The sequence below is a fragment of the Camelus ferus genome, chromosome 1 (genome assembly GCF_009834535.1).
Source record: "Camelus ferus isolate YT-003-E chromosome 1, BCGSAC_Cfer_1.0, whole genome shotgun sequence".
NCBI lineage: Eukaryota > Metazoa > Chordata > Mammalia > Artiodactyla > Camelidae > Camelus > Camelus ferus.
In genome coordinates, this window is record NC_045696.1 from 6,541,949 (window position 1) to 6,569,442 (window position 27,494).

At 46.9% G+C, this 27,494-nt stretch overlaps 1 protein-coding gene and 1 long non-coding RNA gene across 16 annotated transcripts in view; one reads left to right on the top strand and one right to left on the bottom strand.

The window, feature by feature from the left end:
- The window catches only part of KCNJ15 (potassium inwardly rectifying channel subfamily J member 15), a 47,167-nt gene extending 26,382 nt beyond the window's left edge, over positions 1-20,785 (bottom strand). For 3 of the 15 annotated variants that reach the window (XM_032466328.1, XM_032465536.1, XM_032465270.1), the window contains exons 1-2: positions 20,225-20,785; positions 18,160-18,282 (exon numbers count right to left, since the gene is read on the bottom strand). The gene's annotated coding sequence lies outside the window, so the exon portion shown is untranslated. Of the gene's footprint in view, positions 1-626; positions 666-5,325; positions 14,152-18,048; positions 18,087-18,159; positions 18,827-20,224 lie in introns of those variants that run through there. The other 12 variants (XM_032466384.1, XM_032466182.1, XM_032465657.1 and 9 more) reach the window with 9 other exon arrangements.
- On the top strand, positions 18,939-27,025 carry LOC116659251. Its single transcript, XR_004314502.1, has 3 exons — positions 18,939-19,050; positions 23,062-23,152; positions 25,512-27,025. It is a non-coding gene; the product is annotated as an uncharacterized LOC116659251 (long non-coding RNA).
- Positions 27,026-27,494: the final 469 nt, after the last annotated feature.

Below are 27,494 nucleotides of genomic sequence, written 5' to 3' on the forward strand. Positions count from 1 at the left end.
CGCCCTGTGTTGTTTATCTCTGTGAGCGGCTCCGCAGTCACCCAGCCCAGATGCTGGGGTCTGCTTCCCTTCCTCCTTCCTTCGCGACCACAGCCATATGGTGCTCAGGTTTAACCCCCGAATGACTTGTGTTCCCACCCCCCGCTTCTCAGCCCTTCCATGGCTGCCCCCTGCTCACTGCACCCCTCATTCCTCCTGACCTCTCTCCTCTCTGACTCCCTTTCAGAGCCAATCTAACTGCAAATATAACCTTCCAAAGCCTAGAACTTGTCTGTGTCAGTTTCCTGTGTCAGCCCTCAAATTGTTCTTCAGACCTCACATGATAAGATCTAAACTGCTCACCCAGTGTCCAAGTCTTCCGGCCGCCATTCTGGTCACATCTCTGGATATTCCATCCATCATCCACGCTTCCACAACAATGAGCTGCTTTCACATCTCTGCACACTGCACGCTGCCCCCACACTTTCCTATGTTTCCTCCCAGTGCTCCCCCTGCCTGAAAAGTCCACCCGAGTACCAGGCCCCGCCACTGTCCCTGTGGTTTTTCCCTGGCTCACTCTCCCCTGCATGTGCATTTAAGATCCTCCCTCTCGTTTACTGTTAAAAGTGTAGTGTCAATGCACTCACCACAGTTAGCACGATCTTGTCTTCACGCGTCTGTCTCCCCCTCTAGATGGCAAGTTCTTTGAGGGCAGGGACTGGGTCATGTCCCTCTTTGTACCCATAGTAACAGCCCCTGGCATGTGGTAATTGCTCAAACAAGAAGAGTTTCAGTGACTCATGACTCTGTAAATGAGTCAAGGAATGAATCAACGAAAGGATTAATAATCAATCCATAAATTAAAGAATGAATAAATGTCAAAGAGATGGCCCAAAACATGTGAGCATTTTCAATGCATTTATTGTTACATGTGAAGTTTTCTAAATGGCTTCTTTGACATGATTTATATGGGCACATTGTTCTATTTCTGTGGGAAATGAGTTGCCACAGTGTTCAGATCCTCTGGATTAAGAAATACTTCCTTTTATCTGTCCTGACTCAGATGTTCCCGGAAGCGGGACAAATGCTTTCAGCTCACTCAGTTGATGACTCTTAGGCTGTGGTTTACTAGTGTCCTCAAAGAGTACACAGATGTTCAGATCAGCTTTCTCCCCGACTTCTCCCTCACTTCTTGGAGGATGATTAATTACTTCAAGGATTAGAGGTTTCCATTGGAGAAGCACAATTACTTTCACATGTGCTTTGGTTCGTCACTTGTTTAGTTCTGCACTCCTCCCACCCCCTCCCTTCCACCAGCCTGGACGTTATTGCAGGGTCCTATTTGTCTTCATTCATTTGGTGGCCATTTTAAGCAGCTTTTTCAACAACATCGTTAAGAGGCCCAAAGACTCAACTTGAAGACCATGGCAAGGTCGAGAAGGAAGAAGGGAAGGCTCATGGATCTGTAGAGGGGGCAGGTATGTCTTCTAAACCCCCCCCCCAGTTCTTCTCATCAGCCATCAAATCATCACAGTGGATCTCTAGGATCTGCTTATTAAAATCAAAGGGGCCAAGTATTGTTTTGGACAGACCATTACCACCATCTAGTCATGAGAGATGGAACCCAGTTTCTAATATGCTATTCTTGTTACTGTTTAAAATAAGCTGTGGAATGGACAGTTGAGGGAACTTGTAAAACTCACACATAGCTTAGGACTGACAATGGTGATGTGAGTCTTTGAACTCCAGGGAACAAGCTCCACCCTGGCCGGGCACTGAACTATGGCACTGTCTCCTTGAAGATGCCACTATTCCCCAGTGACTCCTAATCACCAGTATATCACTCACTCACTCACTCTGCCACTGATTCAGCAAACATTTAACACTATTGCAAGAAAAATGTGGTCCTTGAAATACATAATGGTGAATGACGCATGGTCCTGGCCCTCAAACATGTACCGATGACATAAATTGTGACTACACCAAGAATAGTCTTTTATGCCTACACACCATCCCATGGACTCTTCCATATTTCTGTCATAAAACTGATGGTATTTGTTGTTTTATGTGTTTCTTTCATCCCACAAGATGCCCATCTGTGTGAAGACAGGAACCTTGTCTTGTTCTAGCAGTCTGTGCTGTCCTTGCCTAGCACAGAGCCTTCCCAGCTGGCATGGACGGCTGTAAAATATGGAAACATACCGAGGCATCCCAGGAATAGGATTGATTCTTTCCAACTGGAAGAATCACAGACTTCTTCACGCATTTTTGGTAGGAAGAAAAATAGAGCAAAGAGAATTGCCCTCCGGGGGATCTGACCAGGCAAAGTGTGGGGTGCTGGTAAAGTACTTTCCTAAGTACCCGCATTTGATTGGACCAAAGGGTATAGCAACGATTTTCAACTATGGCTGCATATAAGGAACACCCGGGGACATTTTAAAATGCTCTAAAACCTTAGCTCCACCCCAGGTCAACTGAATCAGAATGTCTCATGGTGGCAGGGAAGAAGACATCTGAGTAGAAGACTGAATTTGGGTACTTTTTCAAAGTTCCCCATTTGCTTCTAATGAGTATCCATGGTTGAGAATCACTGTGGCACCTGTGGAAAGTTAATTTGAGGCCAGGTTGCAAGCTACCTGGGCAAGAGATTTTAAGAGGCCATGGAGATCCTACTGAAATTTAATCTTTCAACAGGCAGAAAGACGCCAGGCTCCTCCAGCTGGGCAGACCGAGGACAGAGTGGCTGTAAAGAGGCTATTTCAGAGGCTGCTGAATTCAGGTGAGAATACATGAACTTGGGGCGTCACTGCCAAGAGTTACCAACAGGGAAGCCTCACACACCTATTAGCTGTGACGTGGTGATGGGGGAACAGGAGCGGAAAGGGCTCTGGGGCTTGGTGCCTGGATGAAGAGGAAGCCTTTCCTGAAAAGCAGAGGGCACTGAAGGCAACACGCTGAGGCTGGCTCTAAGCACGTTTGCTCTGAGGGGTCCATCTCCAGGAAATGAACCTGGGGCTGATGATGGGGAGTCCCTGCGCAAGAAGTAGGAGTTGACCCCCGATGAGTCAGTGAGATCTGCCAAAGAGGAAAATACCAGAGAAGAAGGCAGCCGAGGGCAGAATCTCGGGGATCGTCTGAAGAGGAAGAGAGAGGACTTCCCAGCAAAGGGGCCGGAAGCGAGCAGCCAGTGCAGGGACGGCGATGTGAACTCACTGGAGGGGACAGCCAAGGAGGCTCGATTTCCAGAACAAGGGCGTGACCTAGAGGTCAGAGATTGGAGGGTGAAGAAGGAGGCCCTGGGAGTAGGAGGTCTTAGAATGGAAGGGGGACACCTGCTTCCCTAAGACAGGAGGGAGAGCGGACAGGTTACGTCCACTGCACGTGTACATGTCAAGCACTTACTCTTTTCCAGACTCTTCTAGACACTGGGGACCCAAGAGCACAGATAAGATTCTTGTCCTCATGAAGCCTCTTCTCCAGGTGTGGGGAACAAGGAGGAAGATGAGAAGCTTATTAAAAAGTCCTGAGCAGTGGAGGATGCAACTTGAGGAAATGTGCTCTTTCTTAGTCCGGGGACTGGCGGTAGCACCCCTTGGTGTAGGAGGACCAAGGTGGAGAAACGTAGAACGACCTGGACTAGCCCCCAGGAAGCACGCAGGGGAGGTGATAAGAGGCGGAGAAAGGAGACCAGCCAGTCGCAAGGGCCCCGTCAGCTCCCCACGCGGGAACTGGCACCTTTGGCCACACACACCGTGGCCTCGCAGCCCAGGAGCACGGCTGAGTGTGGAAGAGGTGGGCTGCTCCGAGTTAGGTACTGGCAAGGTCTCAGTGGTGAGAGGTTACCGGGCCTCGGGATTGCGGATACCACATTAGAAACATGAACATTTGAAAAACCGCAGAATGGAAATACTCAAGGTCACGGCACACTCATCAGCTCGTGGAATCTAGCTAGTAACTGAGCACATTAGGAAGCCTGCTAACTCTGCTCTCGAGTTTTAGAAGGGCTATAATTTGGTATCGCCAGCTATCAATTAGTCCTGTTTTCCTCATCTGTAAAATGAGAGGGTTGGACAGCATGACCTCAAAGTTCTCTCCCAGCGTGGTCAGTGCTGATCGTGAGAGCACACGTGAAACCCTGAGAGTTAATTTGCTTCCTTCACGTTTACATCTCATGTTTCACTATTAGCGTTCAAAAATGCGTCTGCAGAGCAAACACGACACTGTTAAGTCTGTGCCTGCAAAACCCTTAGTTTTATGGGCCATCCTGGTTTTAAAACAAATCACCTTATGAAAACATACAACTTAATCCTGGTTGGAGAAATCACAAGTGTCATGGGCAATTGAGCAGAGTAATTGGCAGGTCATCGACAGGACATTGATGAATGGGGTCTAATATTTGCATGCCTGGGAAATTGCTTTGTGAATAATGGGAGAAAAGAGAGATATGGTCAAAGTGTATTGAGGGAGAAAAGGAGCTTTTCAAATATTAGGGCAATAGTAGGTAAGGATATTAAATAAAGTCACACAAATGGGACTTGTCTATCAGAGTTAGATTAATTTAGAACGATCTCTCTCAAAAATTGTGAATTAAGAGTCAACCAGGCCTTGGGTGGATTCTGAAAGCCTCAGACAAACTGATCAGTAAAGATCACTGGGGTGCTAGCTAGCTACAGTCATTTAATATTTTTAAAATCTCATCACTTTCCATACGGACTTGTAAATAGTAATATACACGACTTTGAAAGAAATGAACCTAAGTGTGTGTCCTTTTTCAAACAGCTGCATTTTTATACACGTCATTGAAATCAAGGACGTTAAGGGTCAAAGCTCAGCACTAAGGCTGCAAGTTATTTACTTGTAAATTTAATCTGATTATTAGCTGATCCGTGTTTGTAGAAGCTGTTTGATCCACTATTGTCAAAAGGAGTCTTTGCTAGCTAACTACCTTTCAGTTTTATACTAAGGCCTTTGTCTATGCAAATAAACTGAGGTCTCAGTCTTTACAGCACAGGGTACAAGTATTCATTCTTGTTTTCCTGATGAAGTGAATGCTGTATTCTATTTGCAGCCTCATAGAGTAGTTAGTGCTTCATCATTGTTAAGCACTGGAATTTTCAAAAGTATGAATTTTCAAATCAGTAAGATAAATATATACATAAAAGAGTGGTGAGTAGGGGAAAAAAATCGTGTCCAAGGTCAAGATGAATCACTTTGGCTGGACCTTCCGGAAATTCCCTGGTCCTTTGAGCTTTGAGCTTTTTATTTTTCCCTTCCTTCTCTACCACCCCGGGTGATCAGTGAGAAGCTCGGGGCGGCGAGGGTGGGGCGGGTTGCAGAGGGACTTACCTGGCATTCAGGTGCTGGGGCTCCAGCCCAGCTAAAGATCTCAGGGACCTGGGGAAGCGATGAGGGGGCCTGGCTCTGCAGGGAGGAAGCCCAGGTGCTGGGAGGCTGGTGTGCAATCCACACCTATAGGCTGTGTGCTCACGTGCCAGCTGAGAGACTGGGCGGGGCGTGAACATGCCCTCCGCCCCGGAGGTAGAAGCCAGGCATTGGAGCAGGGGCCTCCGTCCTATGCTAGCAGCCTCTGCCCACCTCCAAGGACAGAGCCCTTGAGCCACGAGGGTTTCCATGACAAACAAGACTTGGTTTCAATGGATGAAAAACAGTCCCCTTGCATCATAAGGCAATTATACCTGATATAGCTACAGATTTTTTTAAAGCTATTCAACAACAAAAGGTGCTAAGCAGAACAACCCAGAGGCCTGGAAGGCAGCACAGTGTTTTCTTATTCTTCGGAGGTGCTAAGGGACACTGGAAGCTCTTTCTCTCGCCTGAATTCTAACCAATGGGCTCTGGGACTTGGGAAGTTACCTGGTGAAGCCTCGCATTTTAACAGCTCTCAAAGCTGCCCAGGGCGTCACACTTTCTCATGGGTCTGATCCGTGGCACTAAGTCACAGGTTTTGAGTGTATGTGTGTGTATGTGTGTGTGTGTGTGTGTTTTCAGCTGAAGTACAGTTGATTTACAATATTGTGTTAGTTTTAGGTGTACAGCAAGGTGGTTCGGTTATATATATATGTATGTATCTATATTCTTTTTTTTTCTGATTTTTTTCCATTACAGTGTATTATAAGGTGTTGACGTGTGCTTTGCATTTAAAACGTCGGGTCAGTAAGCAGCCCCTTGTGGTGGATAATTATAGACAAACAGGAACATGCTAGCAACTTCTTGTGACACGGGGTGGATCTCGTGCTCCTTCGCTTGTGATGACCCCCATGTGCATTTCTACAGACGTTTCTTCCCTGCACAGTCTGTCCCCACAATGAGCTCAGGACAGGATGTGGACTATCTGCACAGAGTAACAAGGACCAGGTCCGGCAGCCAGAGCTCGGGTGGTTGCACAGTGTAAGCTGTCAGAATAGCACGCGGCTCTCCATCCTCTGCTTGGAAAAGCACTAAAATGCCACCGAGCCCGGTTCCCAGGGGTTTCCCTGACAGGACCCTCTTTGGGAAGGACAGAGCTCAGAGAAGGAACTACTGACAAATGTCAACAGTTTAGGAAAAGCTGGAATCCTGTGTCTTTTTAAAACTTGCAAATGTTTTACTGATTCCCTATTTCTTCCTACTCAGGCCTCTCATCTGTTTCCAAATTGTAAGACAGTTCAATCATTTTGCTTCCCCCTGAGGTCGGGTTTGTCTTTTCCTCTTGGGCTTCACCTGGGATGGGAGGAGACCTGGTGAGGGGTCCCAAGCTCCTTCAGAAGAACCAGCTCCTCTACGTGCTGCAAAACCACGGGCAAGTCACATCATCTGTAATGGGAGAGAGGGTCGTGCTAACTTCTCTGAAACACCCTTAAGCTTTAGCTATCTGTGATGCGAAATTTCAAGTAAAAACGTGGAGAGAGACTCAGCTCCAAATCTGAGCTTCTCTAAGCCAATATGGGCTTCAAGAATGCCTGTCTTTGAAGATGCCCAACCCTGCTTTGCATCGAGAAGGTTTAGAAAGATGGATCCATGCAGCTGAGACCCCTGCCGATTCTGGTGCTTTCTGGTGGACTTGGGTGAAGGGGACGTGGCTCTGTAAGATGAGAACAATGCTGTCACTCAGAAATACCCTTGGCTATTCAAGAAACGGGCTAGCGACGTATCTGCCACATTTCAAATTCTTTATGAGGCACGTGGCGAAGTATGGGCGACCCGGAATGATAAAATAGTTATGCTCTCCCTAAAACGTTAACACGCTTATAAATCTTTTCAGCCTGTTACTACAGAGCCAAGAACAAGGAGTCCAGCTTTGCCTTGGTCCTCTCAAAAATCTACAGGGAGAACGCGCTATCAAGTCATGAAAAGACATGAAGAAAACTTCAGCGTATGTCACGAGGTGAAAGTAAGCCAATTTGAAAAGGCTGCTTCCTGCGTGATTCCAACTACATGAAGTTCTGGAAAAAGCAAAGCCATGGAGACAGAAAAAGATCAGTGGTTGCCAGGGGTTAGGGAAGGCAGGGGTGAACAGGGGGGACGTGGAGAGTGTTTAGGGCAGTGAAACCTCTCCTGTGAGGTCATCATGGTGGATACGTGTCAGAACGTGTTTGTCCAAACCCACAGAACGTTCAGCGCCAAGAGTGAGCCCTGTGCTGAACGACGGACTTGGATGATGAGGCTGTGTCGTCATCCTCGGTTAAGAAATGTACCATCTGATGAGTGGTGTTGATAAGGGCAGCGGGCGATGCATGAGAAATCTCTCCCTCTCAGTTTTGTTGTAAATCTAATATTATTCCATGCTCGACTCTGTCTTGAGCATTTGGGTGCTAGGGAAGCCGTAATACAGTGTAAAGGTACAGGGTTGGAGCCACCCACAGACTCGGGTTCAAACTTCAGGTCTGCTGGTTAGGATGCGGGCAGGGGACAAGTTACTTCAAGTCTGAAAGCTCGTGTTGCCGACTGTCTGCTGGGGTCGCCCTGATGATGAAGTGAGATGTTGTATGGAAAGCAATTGGGTGGTGACTTTGGACGAGTGATTTAATCTCCCTGGTTTTCAGCTTCCTTCTTTTGGAAAAGATAATAAAGCTGGCCTAGCATGAGACAAGAGCTACAAACAGTGAGTTGAATGTACCTAACTCAAGGCATAAGCTAGGACTCGACTAGGGTAGCTAGCTGGTTCTCACTGGGTCAAGCGTGACGTGCCCTGGGCCCTCAGCTGTCCCGGGGCTGGTAATCTGACTGGGGAAAGAGGTGGAACCTGTGCCTCACAGATATTCAAATCGGGACACAGTGTTTGATTCGCTCTTAGTGGTACAGACACAGTCTAGGTTCGATTCAGCCTAGAGAAAATGAAATTCAGGAAGTGCAGAAGTGGTCAGGCTCCACGGAGAAGGGAAAAACCCGAGCTCAGCAGGCCTTGAAGGAGAGAAGGAGACTCTGATAGAAAAAGGAAAGAAATGAGGGCTTTCAGGGAGAGACCTCGCAGGCAATGGTGACAAGGTGGGTGAATCCAGAAGCAACAGAACACGGGCCCGAGTGGGTGGGGAGGGAAAGTGCATAACTGAGGTCGGGTGATGGAGAAGCTTGGTGATAAACAGGTCATCAAATGGATAACTCCCGGACACTGCGCTACATGCATGCTTACGACTACTGGGGTCCCCAGAGCTGGTTAAGATGGCTACTGACTGCAAACATCCCCAGCTCCTGAGGGCACCTGGTGTTCTCTTGGTGCCATATTTACTCTGTCTCCTCATCTCTGATTTTGGGAGCATTGTGGTTTCTTTCCATACCAGCCTGTGCAGTGTGAAGTCAATTTACAGTTTACAGGGATTTCTCCCACACCCATATATGTTTTCCACTGAAGTCTGTACTTTTTCCTAGACCCACCCAGATTCCAGAGCGTGATTCAACTGTATGCCAGGACCACAGTCTTTCTCTTTGTCCCTCTCCTCTCCTTATAAAACCTAAGAGAAAGTTAACGTTGATGTTGTCTCTATGTATTTTTCACGGAGAAGAATGAAGGAACTCAACAAACAATTGCAAAGGTAACTTCCGATTCAATCCGCATTGAGAAGAGCAGTCATTTCTAGAAGGAAGCCCAGTCAGCCCGCTGTGCCAAAGCTAAGCTCTCATTCACTGAAGTCTGAGCAGCTACAGGCATAGAATCCCTTTTAAAAGTTGAAAAATTTCAAAAAGCTGCTTGAAGATTTTGGAAGGGTAGTAACCTAGACTCTGGAATTTTGAGTTTCCTTATAAAGCAAATTTTTAAAAAGCAGAATTGTATAAAAAGGGAATTAGGTCCCCAGGGAGGAAAGGAGGATTGCTTTTTGGTCATTTTGAGAATGCTCGTTCCCTCCTGACTCCTAGAAGCAGAAGTGGCTTCCCCACGCTTTCAAAAAGTCTGTTCATTTCACTTTTCAGTTTTATTCTTGTGGGGAGGAATTTCTCAAGTTAGCAAATGAGAAACTAAGAAGTGAGGTAACATGTGGAGGATCACACAGCCCAGAAGTGAGGACTCCAACCCAGGGCTTCCATTTCCAAGTCCAAGCTTTTCTTCACCAGCTACCTTAAGGGAGAGCCTTGTGTTGCTCCTGGGGGTGGGGGGTGATGGTGGGGAATCGGTGGGGGAGGGTGGGGACCCGGAGTGGGGAGAGAAGGGACCAACCTCTGCTGATTACTCCCCATACACCCCACAATATACGCTGAGGCTCTGACGGTCGATGCCCCTCCCCTAAAGGAGTTTGCACACCTGAAATTCACATCCAGGAATGACAACTCCCAAGTCCAAAGTCTCTTTTCCAGAGACCAGCCTGCCGCTCTTCACAGAATGACTCTCTGTGTGTCAGTTTCCACGATCACTAGCCACGGGGCTTTTCCTCACTCCTCGCCCATCTTTTCTTCCCTAGGGCTCCAAGAGCACTTATCAGATCACCGAACTTCCTGTCCAGCAGTTCGCAAAATATTACCCATTTGACTTTTGCTAAGGAATTAAGGCTGTGACTTTTGAGTCCACCTCCATATTTTTCAGAAGTGCTATAATACCATACCTTAGGTTTCGCTGAAGTTTTGCTTAATCCCAGAACAGCACTGAAAAGGCAGAAGACAGCCCAGCAAAACAAACTTTAAACCGCAGCTTCAAAGCCAGCAGCAACGAACAGTTCTGAGGGACCTGGCGTTGCCTGCCGTCTCCCTAGACTATCTGTCAGATCCTGTTTGTGTTCAAAAGGATGCCGATCTTGTAAAAGAGTAAACTTGAAAAGTCTTGCTTTAATCATGGCAGCAATTAGCAAGTTTGGACACTGAATTATCTTTCCCTTTGCGTTGGAAACACAGTCAAGAATGGACTTGTGCTTGATCCAGGACGTCTCAGACAACTGATTCACATAATTCACAAAAGCCAGGTATTCATCTGAAGGGGCCCGGCTTGCTGGAATCTTCCCTCAGAGTCGTGTGCAACCACCCTCTGAGTTGAGCATACACTTTTAAAATCATGACAGATGTTAATTTAGTGAATGGCTTGATTGATTTTTAAGGAGGAAAGGGAATGGGTTAGCCAGGCTTGGAACAGGGAATAGAGGAAAAGACACTCATGACACTGCCAGGTTCAGAGGGAGCCACCCTCCAGGCTTCTGCGACTGATGCGCCAGCCGAACCATAATCTCCCAATTCCTCTGATTTTCTATCTGGAGTGTGCATGGCAAGGGGGCCACCAAGCCCTCCTTCACCATCTTTTCTTGTTGGCACCTTCAGCCTCTCCGCTGCTTCTCACCTTCAGCTCCCAAAATTGCTTCTCCTGATCTCAGATGTGTGAGTCAAGGCGGGGATTCGTAGCAGTGTCTTCGGAAAGTTCCTAATGCCTGTTGCTACTGGGTCAGAGACCTTTTGGTCTTCCAGCTGCTGCTCTGATGATTCATTTTCTTTCCACTTGGTGGACTTTTCCTCTTCACCACCCCCTGCCCTCAGTTATGTTCCCAGGGTCTGATACTCATCCTCTGCTATTTCTCTTTATCCTCTTTCAGCATCCTCCACCACCCCCTCTTAACCACTCCCAGTCCCATTTCTTTACCTCTCACCAACAGAACCTCCTTGGAGATTCCATCTGTGTTTCTGACATCCCCTGGGACACCCCCCCCCCCCAGAGAAATGCTCAGAATGGACAGGTCCAAAACATCACCACCATTATCCTCCCTCCATCCAGCTACTTCTCCTGATTTTTGGTTCCAAACGACGGCACCCTCGTTCTCCCACATGGCCGCCTTGAAACTCCTTCCCTCCTGCCTCATCTAGCGCGAGCCCAGAGCTGCTCCCTTCTTACGCATCTCTGTGTGTGTCCTCCTTTGCCTTTCTGTGGCCACTGCCCTCCTCCGAGTCTGTATTCCTTATACCCAGCCTCTCAGAATCCCCCTCTGACAAGTCACTGCCGGATACATGTGCTCAAGTGCATCTCAGTCCAAACCTGCAGTGACTCCTCGTGGCTTGTCAACCCGAACCCCAAACAGCCCTTTCAACCAGCCTGCCCTCCACTCTCAGTTCCTGGGGCACAAAACTTAAAGATCTAGCTTCTAGAGACCAACAGCCTCACTACAAAGCCCAGGCTCCCTCCTGAAACCTGTGACCATCAGCAAGTGGCTGCCCCTCCCCAGCCCGCTCTCCTTATCCCTCAAGCAAGGCTCATAATAAAGCCCACTGGGCAGGCGCTGGCTGTGAGAACAGAGATGCACCTGGAATGGCGTGGCCTTTGGTGGGCCCTGGGCTGTGTCTGCATCGCCAGCATCATCTCGATTCTTGTCACTCCCACTCCTTCCCTGACATAGACTCAACTCCTTTGCACCTCACAGGCCTCGCTACACTTGCCTCTGGGTGCACCTTTGTGCCTACTGGTCTCCTGACCTCCGGTGGCTTCTCCTCCCACCCTGACCTTCAAAGTCCTATTTGTTCTCCAGGGCTCTCTGCCTTTCCCGACTGTCCCAGGTGGATCTGGTCTTTCCCTCTTTGACTCTCTAGCCCTTCATTAAGGATGCATGCCATTCTTGTCACAGTCTGCCCGGCACTGCAGCCCTTTGTGTGCTTGGAGTAAATTTTTTCTTTTTAAATTATTTCTCCACCTCTACTCCCGTCCACACTTCCTCCCAACAGTGGAATGGAGGATGAGATCAAAAACTAAGTCTCTTTCACTCACATCTTCTCAGCCACCCAGCCTCCTGGAGAGCAAGCTACCAGACACCTGTACTGGGTGGAGATAACCGAGGGGCGGAGCCTAACTAGCCAGAAATCCTGATAGGAGTTGATGAACAAACCCATGAAATACACGTTTTCACCAACTGTGGCGCTGGGAGGTCACAGATCGTTTCTTCAGATACTGAAAACTCAACAACATGCTCTTCAAAGAGCCCCGCTTAGAGAACATGCCCAGGATACTGGACTAGACAGGTTAACATCCATAATTATAAAATGCATGTTTAAATATACGTATCTTCATGCAGCCTGAGACTCTGAAACACGATGTACTGGCACTGGCCACTCCCAGGTGGGATGATACACATTTGATTGTAATCACAGGAAGTGGCTCTTAAAAGTTTTAGCCCGATAATATTTCATCTTCAAAACGGGCAAATCTGAGAAAATTCTCTTCATCTTAAAATTTAAAACACATTGAAAGCCAAGTACCCTTCCTGCCATAGGTATGCTAACACAGACCGTGTCTAAGCATAGCATTTGAAGGAGACTGAAGTGTTGCGAATTCCCTGATCTCCTGGATGGGTCACGCCATGGAGCAGATCACCCTTTCCACACCAAGACTGCAGTACATTTTTCCTCTCCTTTCTTTCCCTTATTTTCTTCTCCAGGGTCAAACTTTCAGTCCACAGAGAACCCCACTGGCTCTGCATCCGCTTTTCTGTTTGACTTCAATTTTATTCTTTCCAAAATACCCCACATGTTTCCTATCTTCCCTCCATGGGGTTCACACAGCTACTGTATTGTAGGTACTTGATGCTCTGTTTCTTCTCACTCATAAAAATATGTCTTTCCCTTTAATAACTCCCTTGAAACAATTCTAACTCTGTCTCTTTGTAATGGTCATCAAAGGAGAAAATGCACTATTTGGGAGTTTTCAGATACACATGTTTTCACAGTACTTTAGATTACAAAGTTCTGTGCTCTGTGTTTGTGGGATGGGATGGATGTAGGTTATGGTTCAACTGAAGATGTAATTACAGCAAAAATTGTGCCTTCGTGTCAAGGCCTGTTGATTCAACAAGCATTGCCTGAAGAATTATTCGGGCCAAGCTCTGGAAGCACAGAGGGAGGATCAGGTAGAATCTCCCTTGACACCCAGCTTACAACCCAGCTGGGGAGAGAGACAAGTGGACAGGCCATTTCAAAGAAGGACCAAGCGGGACGGACCAGCTACAAGCAGGAGCGGGAGGGAAGTCTACCCAAGCCTCCCAACCCAAACCTGGTGGCTCATAGGTGGTTCCTTGGTGCTGATGCTAAGCCTGAGCCTAAGTCAATGGAGAAAGTTTGCCATCTCACTTACAGATCCTTGAATTATAGACACAGTGAGGACAAGACAAAAGAAAGAAATTTTCAGAGGCAGAATCGCAATGCTGTTTCAAAAGAATTATAAAATACAGTGCATGTACAACTAGATTCAAAGAGTGCCTCGTTGATTTCCAGTGTCAAATGTGAAGCATATTTAAAACCTATCTCTAATTCTGAAGTCACACACAACGTTCTGCCACTGTGGGTCTGTGTACATTAAGTTTGTGGTTTTTAAAAACAGATAAAAACTGATATAAGTAAATGATTTAATCCACTTACTTCTTTGAGGCTTACTCTCATTTTTCTTTTCCATCTACTTTTAATTCAAGTCATATTTGTGGGAGGGTATGTGGATGTGTCTTTGTAAATGTACATGAATCCTTTGGGGAATAAAAGGTACATAAAGAAACAAAGAGACAAAAAGTAAATAAATTATTTGTGGCTGACTGTGGCTGACTGTGGCTGACTTTGCCTGACTACTTTGCAGTCCCAAGGGCTGGCCAGTCACCTGCAGGTCCTAAAAGTACGTCTCGCAGCCAAGTGGCATATGAAACTCAGAACACGTTCTTTCTTTGAGTACATGAAAACTTTCCACCCTACACCGATCATGGTCAGCAAAAGTGTCCCCAGTAGGTTGCATGACACTCTAGTCAGAGGAGTGAATAATAGTTGGACGGAGGTGGAGGGAGGTGGGAGACAGTTCTGTAGTCCAGAATGGTTAAACAATTTGGAAGTCAAAGTTAAAGGATGCCTTTGCTGCTGGATTTCTTAGACTTTTTAATATAATAATAATGATAACTGGGAATTTCCAAGTGGGAACTATAGACTCTGACGGAGTTCCCAAACCTATCGGAGTATAGACCTTCATATCCCTTGCAGAGCAAGAATTGCACAGAACTCCCTTCAGGACTCACTGCTGGCCAGCGGGACTTCCCAGGAGAGATGCTGCTTTACTGTTAAACTTGATTGTGTTTCAGGATGCTCCTTCCAGCCTTCTGGCTAGGGGATTCGTCCTGCCCCTAGACCTCTAAGGCAAGAAGCGTAGGGCCAGCTTCTAAGGGGGCTCCCCCCAATTCCCAGGGGACTGGGTTATGAAGGCACTGGAGTGGAGCCCTCACTGTTCTCACCTCCCCAAGGCAGCAGGAGTCAGGTGGGTCATGGTGCCAGGAGCTGCAACCCTGAGTGTTTCTTGATCAGGTTATCACAGTATCCGTGTCCATGAGAACTGAGTCACATGACATGCTACCCACCTAATTTGCTAAAGAGTGATGCTAAGATCAATGTCACTATAGCAACTCTGTCTAGAAGGCAATTTTGGGGACACTTATTCTTCAGTATAGACCTGAGGCAGAAATTATAGATTTGAAATTTATTAAACAAGACAAGATATCAAAAGTAAAGCACCACTGTATTGTGACATTGTTGGCATTGGAATATTCCATCTGTATCTACACAGTCAGTTTCATTATTAACGTTATGGCTAAACACACACCCACATTGCCTTTGTCACTTGCACATGTATGTCTGCATGTAACGTAGCTCACTATCTGTTTATACATACATTCTTTCCATGGACTTTTGAGACTAGGCAGAAGACAGGGTGGGTTCTCACTCCTTGCATTTAGGGGATTCTTGACAAAGGAGCCAAGTGTCCCCCAAGAGCCCATATATTTTCTTTCACTTGTGACAGGTGTGTGGGGTGGGGTTGGTAGGAAGCGTAGAGGTGATGTCAGATTACATGATATTTCAAAGCAAATGATAAATGTCTCAACGTTGCTCTTCAAAGGTAGGGCTAGACAAAGGGGTAACTGAGGAAGTAAGAAAGCCAGATTCATTTGGGGAACAACCTTGCATTCTTTGGCAAAGAAGATGAGGATGAGCAAGATATCCCTCTGTGAATATTTGAAGCCCTAAACATCGCTGAGCAAGAGCGTGATTTAGCCTGGAAGGTGTGGGTTTCGCAAGCATTCATGCTGAGAAATGACACTGATAACTGCTATTGGAACTGGAAGCAGGATTCGTAGAAACAGAAGGGGCTGTCCCTTGCCAGACATGTAGATATTTCACTGGACAAACCCTCAAGTCTGTTAAAAGAGAAGGGTGTTCCTGATGCTTTAATATCTGTCTAGGTTCTAGGCTCGCAATTAGCAGGATGTTCTTTGGGTTTTAACTTGAGGGCTTTTCAAATGGAAAAAGGGCACCATGAGTTTCAGTTCCCACATCCTCTGCTGTAGGGAAAACAGAGTTTGGATAGCATCTTACCCTTGGGTTTGGTAACGACCTAAAGTTTCGACCATGGTACAAGGATCTGCCTTTCACGACAATCTGCCAGTGAAACGAGAAACGTTCTAGGCATCTCTCAGATCAGTTTCCATATGTCACCGATCATTAGATGTGTATAAACATGATGATTTGATATTTTCGCTTATCATTTTTCAGAGTTACTTAGAGGGCAGCCAGCAGCTAATTTACATAAATTAATAAACCATTCCTTCAGGAAACAAGTATTGAGCCTTTATTACCTATGACACAGAGTGGATTTCTCATGAAGTTAATGGAATGCAAGCTTCAGGGCTCCTCCCTTGCCCCAGCCCTTTCCAAATTTTGTACTTAATTTTATAGTCATCCTTTCAATCATTCCTTTCCCTTAAAGAGGGCCCTTAAAATTGTAGCATCTTCAAGCTTTGTAAAATATTGATCAGCCTCTGGTCCCGGCACTGGAGAAAACTCACAAGAAGTTCATAGCGATCAGCTCCCGACCTGGGCAACAAGGACTGAAATAGCATGTGGCTTGAAACCCAAATCTGGCCACCTGGGTCCTCAAAACAGCCTGGGAACTGGATCCTTTTCTGCAGTGTTCCTCCTCTGAGCCATTCCTTTGTATTCCGACGGCCCTGATGGTGACTCTGAGGATGGGTGGGATTTGTCATCCCAGGGACACAGTCAGACCCTGAGGTCATTTCCCTGAACCTGGAACCCTAAATGTGGGCATAAGCAGCCAGTGCAGCCCCCTGGTTACAGACCAGCCCCCTCCACCACACCACAGGAAGGAACGGCTTGCTGTGTTTAATGTGGATCAATACACTTCTAGCTTCCTCTGAGTCTGAGCTGCAGGGTCACAGGGAAGAACAAAACAAAACTGTGCTCATTCTGTTGCTGATTCTTTCCAGCATCCCCTCTAGGTCCTCAGCCCCCAGGTAGCACTGACGCTGCCTTCTCTTTCACTGTTTCCTACGGATGGGAGTGTTCTGGTGCCACAGACCACCCGCTTGTCCTTATGTATCTTCTGATGCCGTGAACCTGATCAGGCAACCCAAGTTCATCTCCATCTCATAACTAACGTGTCTAGAGTTCTGTGCTGGAGGATTTTAGGTCCGGAAGCACAGACTGTGTTCTGGAGTTAGGCCATGTGTGAACGTCTAGAATCAAACTGGATTGCAGTGACTGTTGGCTGATGGAGCCCTTCATCAGGTGATGCATGATATCAATCGAAGGGAAGGTTAAGTGTGCAGACTCCTCACAGGCGCCAACCTCTATCAGAAGAGCAAAAATGGTTTTTGGCTGAAAAGCCCTGGGAATATGGTTGAACTTTCTATGTGGACTCCAGCTGCACTGTGAGGAGTTGCCCACATCACTGTCCGCATCAGCCCACTGAGCATTCTGCCGGCCGGGGGCAGGGGTGGGCAGCCATTTCTCAGTCTCCCCTTTCTGGCTTTGCCTTTTATCAGGAATGCCCACATGCTCATTTTTTCCCCTTTTCTCCCAACAAAGTAACACTGAGCAAGTAAAACTTCTTTCCCGGAACTTTTGCTTTTAGATTGTAAGTTATTCTCTCTTCCTTTGTGCCCTCAATTCTCCCTTCCAAGGTGAGGAAGCAGGCTGCCCTTGGTTCCTTTAATTGTCGGAGGGTTTGACTACTTCTGGCCACACTGCATTCTCCCCATTTCTAAAACTGGTGGCAGAAAACCACCAGAGTGGCAGCAGAGAGTCAGGTGTGTTGAGTCACATCTGCCTCCTCCGTGACGCTGCACCCTTGAGGGGCACAGGGCAAGTGCAGTTAGCTCCTCTGCTCTGCTCCTACCCAGCCCGGCCGCTCCAACTGCGCCCAAGCCTCCTCCCCAGGTGTGTCTACAAGTCACAGGTGAAGGGCTGGAGAGAGGACGGGGGGTCATAACCTCGGTCTGCCGTGCAACTTCACTTACCCATTAGCAAGCACCACACTCTGCTCGGCCAGCATAAGCTAACGTTAACTCTTGCCATGGCTTTTGAACTCTTTCTGGAGCAGAATTATGTTTATTGAAAAGAAGGGTTGATACTACATATAAAATAGATAAACAACAACTTTCTGCTCTGTAGTGCAGGGAACTATACTCAATATCTCGTAGTAACCTATAATGAAAAAGCATATGAGGAGAAATGTGTGTGTATATGTATGACTGAAATACTGTGCTGCACACCAGAAGCTGACACAACATTGTAAACTGACTGTACTTCAATTTAAAAAAAAATTTTAAGTTAAAAAAAGAAGCGCTGACACAGCACCTTTGGAGACACCTGATGTGCCCCAGCGCGAAGCACCGGCATTGCCGCAGAGGGAGGGGCAGCTGGGTTGCTTGCAGCGTAGCGGCTGAAGGAAGTGGTCAGGGAACTCACGTGCCTCCAGCAGTCCTCGGCAACTCTGCCACGCTCACGGCTGACCCTGGGGACTCTTGTGCCGGTTCTAAGATTCTGCTGTGTCCACCAGCCAAAGAAATACTCGACCATCAGCTCTGGACCCTGAAGCAGTGGGAGGAAGGACGTTGGTGGGCCGCCCCATGTCTCTGACATGAGAGGAGGTGCGGCAGGAAAGGTGTCAGGTGCTTGACATTGAGTGATTCGGCCTGAAAAAGTTTGCCTCTATTTGGTGCCTAAAGCCACACATTGGTGGTTCTTCTTGTATGAAGCATGCTGTCGTTCAGGTGTATAATTACACAGGCACATCCCAAAACAAGAAAGTTCAGCCCTTCCATGGTTTCTCCTACGCTAAGGCAGAGCAAGAGAGTGCAGGGAGCCAGCGGACCTGCTTTTGTTGGCTCCCCGGGGCTGCTGGCAGCGGGGAGCCTCGGGTCTCCCCCCCCCCCAAACACGGGCTGTCTGCACCGGCTGGAAGTGTGGGGAGGGGAAGTTGGGGAAACAGCTCTTTCTGTAAAATGACCACAACTGTTGGTGGGAGGAAGGAGTGCTGAGAGGGTGGGAGGGATTTTTAAAAATGTGTTTTCCTTAAGCAACCAGAATCACACAAATCAGCTGTCTCCTTCTCTAACCCCTCCAAACTCCTTATGCATTTACTTAACTCGGTGAGGACCTGTCAGCTCCGTTACTTGCTTAGCATTTCTGAGATCCGGCTACTGGCGACTTGGTGACGCTTTTCTGCCTTCCAAACTTTTGCGGAGACTTGTCTTACAACCTCTGGGTTGCCCCCTGCGTGGTCATTTATTATACTGATGACTAGGGAAGGAGGAAAATGGCTAAAAAGTACAAGCGCCGAGGGGAGCTGTGTGTAAGGTAAGAGCTTACTTGTTCGAGCAGAAATCTCCTGATACCTAGCTTTCATAAAATGATGGCATTTCAAAACACACGGTCTCTGTATTTGACTCTTTGGATTTTTAGGACAATTTCAAATTGAGAGAACTTATTACCTAAGGCTATTGTTGATCATTACATATTTGTTTAAATGTTTATGAGAGAGGGAAAAAAAGGGGTAGGATCTGGGATTGACAATTGTGTGTGTGTGTGATTCTGAGGTTTCAGAAAAGGAACTTTAAGAATCACTTGTGATTTTTTTTTTCAAAATCCTTCCTTTAAGGTAAAAACAAAAAAGGAAGATTAAGATATCTTCTGATCAGAAGAGATAAACTGAAATGTGTGAATGAAATGGGACAAATTTTGGTCTTTAATTTTGCCAAGTTGAATGCTGCCTTGGTTGTAATTTTCCTAACTGGTGACTTAAAGAAATCATGAGGTCAAGAGACCTCTGTTGAACAACACATTCTTATGCCCTTCAGGCAGCTAAACACGGAAGTGCAGAGAGGAGATTAAAAAAAAAAAAAAAAAAACTAGCTTCACAGGAACAACGTGGAAATTTCACCCAGTATAACATTTATTAGCTGAGAACAGTCTAGACTCCCATGAAATTATGCACAGGGTATAAAACCCATTATCCATGGGTTGGGAACCATGTTCCTAATGTTTCCAAAGTCAGAATTGTTTACATTCCTTATACCTACCACGGAAAACTTACATAACTCTTTTTTCTCATAAGGATAGGTAACAGATTTTAAAATATTCTGATGAGGTTTCGCCTGACGCCAGCCTAAACTGATTTCTCCACTGACAGGGAAGTACGTGCCGAAGGACGACCCCCCCTCCAAACTATATAATCACTGAAAATCAATAACAAACTTGCTCTCACAGACACTAGGAGGAAAAACACTTGCAAAGAGAAGGCAGAGCAATTCTTTCTCTCCATCTAGATCTCTTACACCCACAGCAAACAAGACAACATCTGGATATTGTTTTACAGGCACGAATAAAGCCCCCCACCTTTTTTTTTTCCTGCCCCATCATTAAGTAAAAACCCGTTTTCCACAGGCAAACAGCACTTGTAAATCCCCCAGATAAGCTTGGACGTCTTGAATGATTTAAGTCAGTTTTAAAAGGATCACAGGCTTTTCATTACCTTTTCGAAGTCAAGTTTTTCCGCAGTGTCTCCAGCAGGCAGCCTGCTCGGTACTGACAGAAGCCTGTACCTCTTACCTGGGAGGAGGGATGAATGCAGACGCCTGGCTGGATGGGAAGTTGGGACAAGGAAGGCGAGGGGACGAGCCGTCCACGCAGGTTGCCTTGGGAGGGACAGGTCTCTAAGTTTCTCTCAGAATGAAGAAAACACTCTCGCAGTTTGCTGTCAGTCAAAAACAAGTTGGTACAAGCTTGGGTAGGATTTACCTGAAGGGACTGAAAGAGAGAAAGGAAGAGATTGGGAGAGATTGAGTGGAGGGAGGGAGGGCCGGGGAAGGAGGGAGGGAGGGAAGGAGAGAAAGTGAGAGAGGGAGAGAGAGACAGAGAGAGACAGAGAGAGAGAGAGAAATCTGAGAAAGGAGGCCACGATGTCAGCAGTGTGTCTTAAGGGAATCCACAGACCCACGACAGATTCTAATGGACACCCAGTCCCGAGTCCTCCAAACACCTGTATAAAAGAAAGCTAATGCCCGTTTAAAGGACGCTAGTTAATCTTTAAGAAACTCTGGTCACTCTTATCAAAGCCCTTTTTTTAAGGCCCTTTGCGGAAATAAACTATAAATAAATAACCAGATTATCTTTTCTGACAAGCCCTCCTTTACCCCTGTTCTCTCCTCTCCCCCCTCCACTCCAAATGAATATTAACAAAAGCCCCTCCTCTCGGGAAGATTGGAATGAACCCATCCAGATCATACGCGTGCCAAATCTGTGTATAAACAGAGGGACACTGTGTGCCTTTAACTCAGTCCCCTTATGGCCATGTTGATCTGTTCCTATAGCCTGTCTTCCCTGATCCCAAAACGTGGAGAAGTTGTGTAGATATGGGTGAAATCGAGTTCTTCTGCAGCACGGAAGCTGGGATTGAGATTCCATGTTGGAATCATCCCCAGTGTTCATCTACACAGTCTAGGACCTTTCTGAGAAATGGTCAGAATTCCATCCTCGAAACGGAGCCGTCTCTCAGTCTCTGGAAACAGAGGCAGCGGGCTTCTTTCTGGGATGCATTTGTGTGTCCCAGCAAGCTGTTTTGTGCAGCTGCCAAGGGAGGCCAGTCCAAGGCCCCTGTGGGTCACCAGCTGTCCCGTGGCCAGAGTGGACGCTGGTAAACCCTAAGAGGGAGGATTCCCACCGGCACTGTCTCCAAGGAGATCCCTGCACTGATCCAGAGACAACACGTTGCAGGGAAGCAAAGCGTCTCCGTCGCCCAGGAGACGGAAGGCACACTCGCGCAGTCCCCTGCCTTGGCGCCTGGGCAAGGCAGGGCTCTGCATCTGCTTTAAATTGGAGGGAACAGGGAGCAATCTGATATGCTGGAAGAAGATGATATGTCCCCTTTCCTGCGTTTGGGGTCCCACACTCCTGTGTACCCTCTCATTCTCCCTGCATGCAGCTGCATCTGTCCTGGGGGCTTGAACGAAATGAAGGCAGGAAAAGGCAAGGTGTTACTCTGCTTTTGGGGGGAAGGTCTGAGACCTCCCCCATTTTCTCCCCTCCTCTCCGTTGATTCCAGACCCAGGCATCAGTCACTCCCTGTCCCAGCCTCCCCAGTGGGAACGCTGCATCGCTCTCTGTCCTTCTGTCCTTCTCTTTCCCACGAAGCAAGTCTTCCTTGGCTGCCAGGGAGAGCGCGGTGGCCCCTGAGAGAGGACACTGGGCTCCCCGGGGCTCAGGGCTTGAGACAATGGAGAAGCCACATAAGGTCCAGACTGCTTCACGCAGGTGGTCTTCCTCCAGATCTTAGAATCAGGTAGACCTCACGGGAGGGAGGATGTTATAAAACTCCCATCTAAAATGGGTTAACACAGAGGGGGAGGAAAACACAAGAGGGAAAACCCACTGTGCGATCTGACCGTATCCTACCCCAGATGATTTGCACCAGCTGTTCCCTCCACCTGGAAGGTTCTCCCTCATCACTCACCTTCTCTATCGCTCATCACTGTTCAGGTTTAGCCCAAATGGTGCCTCCTCGTTGCCTGTGGTGCCACCTCTGTGCCTCAGCTCTCCTTCTCACTTTGTACCTCACCCAGCACTGTCTAAATCGTCCTCTTCATCAGTGACTGTCTCTGCCCCATCTCAGAGCTCGACCACACCTGGCTTGTTGGCTACGTGTTCCTGGAGGGACGTCTGACACATCATAGCCCCTCAAAAAATTAATTTGTCAAGTAGACTGGTGAAAGATTATAAATGAATGGCATGGTTTGTTAACATGGGAACTTTCATTCTTATTTTAATGCATATTTCCAGTCTCAGCTCTTATTAGTAAACTGACATTTGAGTGTTCTGTCTCAATTTATAAAGCTCTTTGAGAAATGTGATTGATTGGATGCTCAAATCCCAAAAGGCATAATTAGTCACATTTTAAGGGCGAGGAAGTGGAAACCAGAGAGGGTAAGTGATTTTCTCAACGTCACACAGCCAGAAGGAGGTGGGTTGAGGCTCAAAGCAGCTCTTCTCACTCACCACCCACGCAGTTTGCATTAGGCTGCATTCTTCTCGGATTAGTCTATTGTGGGCATACATATGCCTGTGTAGGTTCCTGTGAGCAACAAGTAATACATCACATGAATTATAATCGTAGGCTCATCCTCTGGCAAGTTTTAGTTCTTGCAGGACCTTACACAGTACAGCTCATATCCATTCATAACAGCCTTTAAAAATGATGAAAGGAGAAAGGAGAAACACCGAAGCAGTATGAATACACAAAATAACTCAAAGTTTAAGACAATATTCTTTATTTTGGTGACGTTAAGCTAGTTTTGTTCTTTTTTATTTGGGGAGATGTGGAACAATTAGGTCCTGAGGTTGAAGAGCTGATGGAATTCACAAAAGGAGGGAAGGCGTAATAAACACATGCCTGAAGATTTGAGAGGTGAGTGGGAAAATTCTAGACTCAGCAACCATAAGGCTTCTGTCACCAGGGACAGGTTTTATTCTATGTTTTAATACTTCAATGATCTAAGTATTTTTGGAAGTTTCTGAGGGTAAATGAGGGAAATAAGGCAAATTATTAATCTTCACATAGCAGTTTTTGTCACTCACTCTCCCTCCCATCCAATGAGTAAAAGTTACGTCATAATCTGGTTCTAAGGAGTCGGGTCTGCAATCTACCATATGAGCTGTCTTCAAATAACACAGCTAATCATTTTGTAGTGGAAGATGATCAATGCTATTGACCTTTTAGCCTAAAACAGAAAACATGAGTGACTATTCAGTAAATTGTCTTTCTGTCTGTCTGTCTGTCTTTCCTTCTTCCTTTCTTTCCACTTAACTGAAAGCAAGACTGTCATGTGTGTCAAATGTAAAAAGAATATTCATCTAAAGTCTGGATTTTTATCCAAAGTTCTAAAAAGATGTCTGAACACTGGGCAGAAAAGGTCACAAGAACCAGCTTTTCCAAGAGAACCATTTCCCAAAAATAATTTCCTAAAAAAAAAAAAATTAAAAAGGCTGCAGTGATTCCAATTCTCATCTTGGCTTCAATCAAGACAGAAAAACCTTCAAGTATGATGAGAGGGAAAAATACACATTTTTACCTTCGAATAGGTCTGTTTCAGTTGGGTTAGATATGGAACTGCTTATGGGGGGTTATGTCAGATTTCAAAACTTCTGGAAACCACCTAGGATCCCCACCCCAGCTTACAGCATCCTCCATGGGCTAGGCGGGATCTGGTCAGTTGCCTCCAGTTTGCCCCCATCCAAGGTTTGTAAAATTCCCCTCTGAGTGCAGGTGAGCCATGGAGGGTGAAGGATGCTCTTCAGACATTTCAGTATTCTGCAACCCCTGCCTCTGGCCTGCCCAGTGAGAAGTTGTCTTAGGAAGCTTTTGGGTTGAAATCCTGTCTTGAAGTGGGCGCTGGAGAAGCGCGTGTGAGACAAGGTTGCTTGTGCACGTTAGCAAAGAAGCACTGCTGGGAGGAACCTGGGGGTGTGGGGGAGCTGGCCGGAGGAGGGGAGAAGTCAAGGGAGTGTGAGACCTCAGGCCAAGGCCAGCTCCCCGTCTGATTCGGGGGGAGTTCTGGCATAAAAGTAGCACCTCGGGTAAGGGTAATGGGTGATGGTAATGAGGTAATGGGGCTTCCGTGATCTTGCCCCAGTCAGTCTGGTCTAGGAACAGAAAGCGTGATGGGTCATGCAGTCTCCCGAGTGCTCTGGCTCTCTGCATCTGCAAAGAGGGGGCTCCTCTGGTCCAGGGCACCCTTGCGGAGCTGGTCGCAGGAACTGCGGGTCCTCAGGGGTAATGCACACACAGGCGTCGGCACGGGCGCCCGGAAATGGTGCAGGAGCTCCAACAAGATCTGGGCAGACGACCAACCACACTGGCCAAAGTCACTAACCCTGTGCATGCTGGAGTGATTCCCTCCCCCGGCACGCCAGCCCCCCCTATCACGGCCCCTCACTCCCTCCACGTCTCCCACCCTCCTCCTCCACTCCACCTGGTTTCCAACCAAAATAATATCGGGGATCTCAGCACTAAGACTGGAGTCTGATGTAAGATGCACGTGGTCTTATTGTGGACATGGTCAGCGACTCCCAGTGCCAGAAAGGCTCCCTTCTATCGCTAATAGAGCCCTGAGTTATTGGTATCATGTCCGTGTTGTTTGGTTAGTAACTAAATTGGGTGCCTTCTCTTTGCCACAGTCCCTGAACTGGAGTCAACTGCAGTTCAGCAGAGAGATAGGCAAATAGCTGGGTAATACATCATAGTAGGTGCTACATGATCAAAATATTCTAGAAGCCCATTGGAAGGGCAGTGGACTTTGCCTGGGAGCTTGAGGTAAGGCTTCCAGAACAGGGGTCAGTCAAGTTCAACGGACAAGATCTCTATAGGTGGAGATAAAGAAGGGTTGTACACATTCCGGGAAAGAGAAACAGAACAAATAATGGTGACGATTAAAAGAGCCCAGGGGGAAAAAGGAGACAAGAGAGCTGAACTCCGGGTCAGCTTCACGATGCAGCTCTGCCATTAGCCTCACAGCGTTTAGATGGGAGGGATCTAGAAAAATGCTTGGGTCACAGAATCATTAAGAGTGTTTCATTAATTACGAGAGAATATAGGTCAAATTTGCCTGCCTATGGCCTCAGGGGACAGAAAGTTACTCTTCTCTTTCAACATCAGAAGAATCAAAGCCACGTTTCATTAATTAACATTAACATTTTATGTATGTTATTAGTCTTTTAAACTATGAACTCAGAGCTCAGATTGGTTCTCTCTCACGTCTACCTTCCAGATTCAGACTTTTAAGTCACTAAACAGAAATGAACTAACTTGCCCTGAACGGCTGTGTTCCAGAAAGGGCAAGAAGAAGAATCACAAAGGCTCGGTTAGAGCTTGAGGGAGACCGGAGAGCATCCTGTCCAGACTCCTAGTGATTCCAGATAAGACCCTGAGGACAAAAGAGTGACTTTCACAGCATCCATAGAGCCAGGAACCCATCAACACTTCATGGAAGGTTCTTGTACACCGTACCGTGCTCTGCTAAACTCCACTGACACACGGTTGTACCCGTATCATTTATTCAAGTGCCAGAAACCTTTGTACAAGTTTGTAACGGTGTGAAAAATCACCATGAGTGTCAGTGCGGGGCTGTCAGGATGTGACCACAGGCTACCTGACACCCTCTCCCCCAGACGTGGCCGCTGGGCTGACACTGATGAAGTTTTGGTCAAGCAGTGAGAATGATTACACCAAAGACGCGGGTGTGAGAAGCTGCCCTCTTGAATACTGCACCAGATTAAGTGAGAAACAGAGCGGTGTCCCAGGCATTTAACTCAAAGTGGAAGCAGGGGCCGGCTCCTGTCTCCAGAGCCACCCTTTGCTTTCAGTGCTTCAGTGGCTGATTACTGAAGATGCTTGGAGCATCTCTCAAGAAAACGACGGCTCACTCCCAGAGCAGTTTCATCTTGCCTGGCGAGGATGCTGAGGGCTTCTAGCATTCTCTCCCGCTTTGCTCCCCTTTCCCACAGCTTGTGACCGAAACACCATCCCTGCCGCGGGAACGTCTTCCTCTGCCAGTTTTCCACAACCCAGAACTCAAAGGCCACTTAATGTTTTTCTTCACCAAAGGTTCAGAGTCAGCGGAGGAAATACAGTAAGTGTGTTTGTCCCTTGCTGGACAGAATCGTGAGCACGCCTGCCCAGTTTTAGGGCACTTGTTAGGGTGAGGACTGTGGCTGTTTTGTGTTCTGTGAAAGACCTGAGAGATTTTGAACTTAACAACAAATTCTGACAAGGAGCTTAAGAAGCCGACTACTTAAGTCCCAGGGGCAGCACTGAACGCTTAAGGCCGAGTGACGGTTTTCCCAGAAACTGAATAGAAAAGCTGGCCTTGCAGGTGAGCTGGCTTTTAAAAGTTTTCCCAGCCCTTGTCACAAGGCCAGGTACTCCTTCTGGGCTGAAGGAAGACCTCTTGTGAAGATCAGGTGAATGGGCCTCTTGGATTAGTTAAAATTTCATATGCTCTTGAACTTGTTCTCAGCTACAGTTTTTTTTTTTTTTAAATTTAAACAACTTTATTGTGGTATAATTTCTGTACAGTAAACTACACATATTTCAGATGTACAATTTGATGAATTTTGGTAGATGGATACACCCATGAAACCACAGTCAAAATACCTAACAATTCCATCAGTCTCCAAGAGGTGCAAATTTCAAACTCCCAATTTATCCCTTCCCACCCCCTTTACCCCTTGGTAACCATAAGTTTGTTCTCTATGTACAATGGAATACTACTCAGCCATCAAAAAGAATAAAATAATGCCATTTGCAGCAACGTGGATGGACCTGGAGATCATCATTCTAAGTGAAGTCAGCCAGAAAGAGAAAGAGAAATGCCATATGATTCACTTACACGTGGAATCTAAAAAAAAAAAAAAAAAAGGACACAAATGAACTTATTTACAAAACAGAAACAGGCACATTTACTAGTTTTTAAACCAGGTCCTGTAGGACAAATCCACCCCCCTCCAGTGGGCAGGTCACCTGTCTGTGGACTCTTCTAGCAGGTTTCCAGTTACCTGTCTCCTTTTGTTCCTTGGGGCTCCCAGCAGGGGAGCAAATGAGACTGAGAGTAGCCTCCATTCCCCTCTGGAATTTTTGCCATCTTCCCAGCACCATTCCCAACAAAAAAGAATTCAGCCTCAGGAAAACCCTGAGGCTGCCTTAGGGCTTTCTCCTATTCCTCTTTAATGGGATGGCACAAAAATTATCCCCA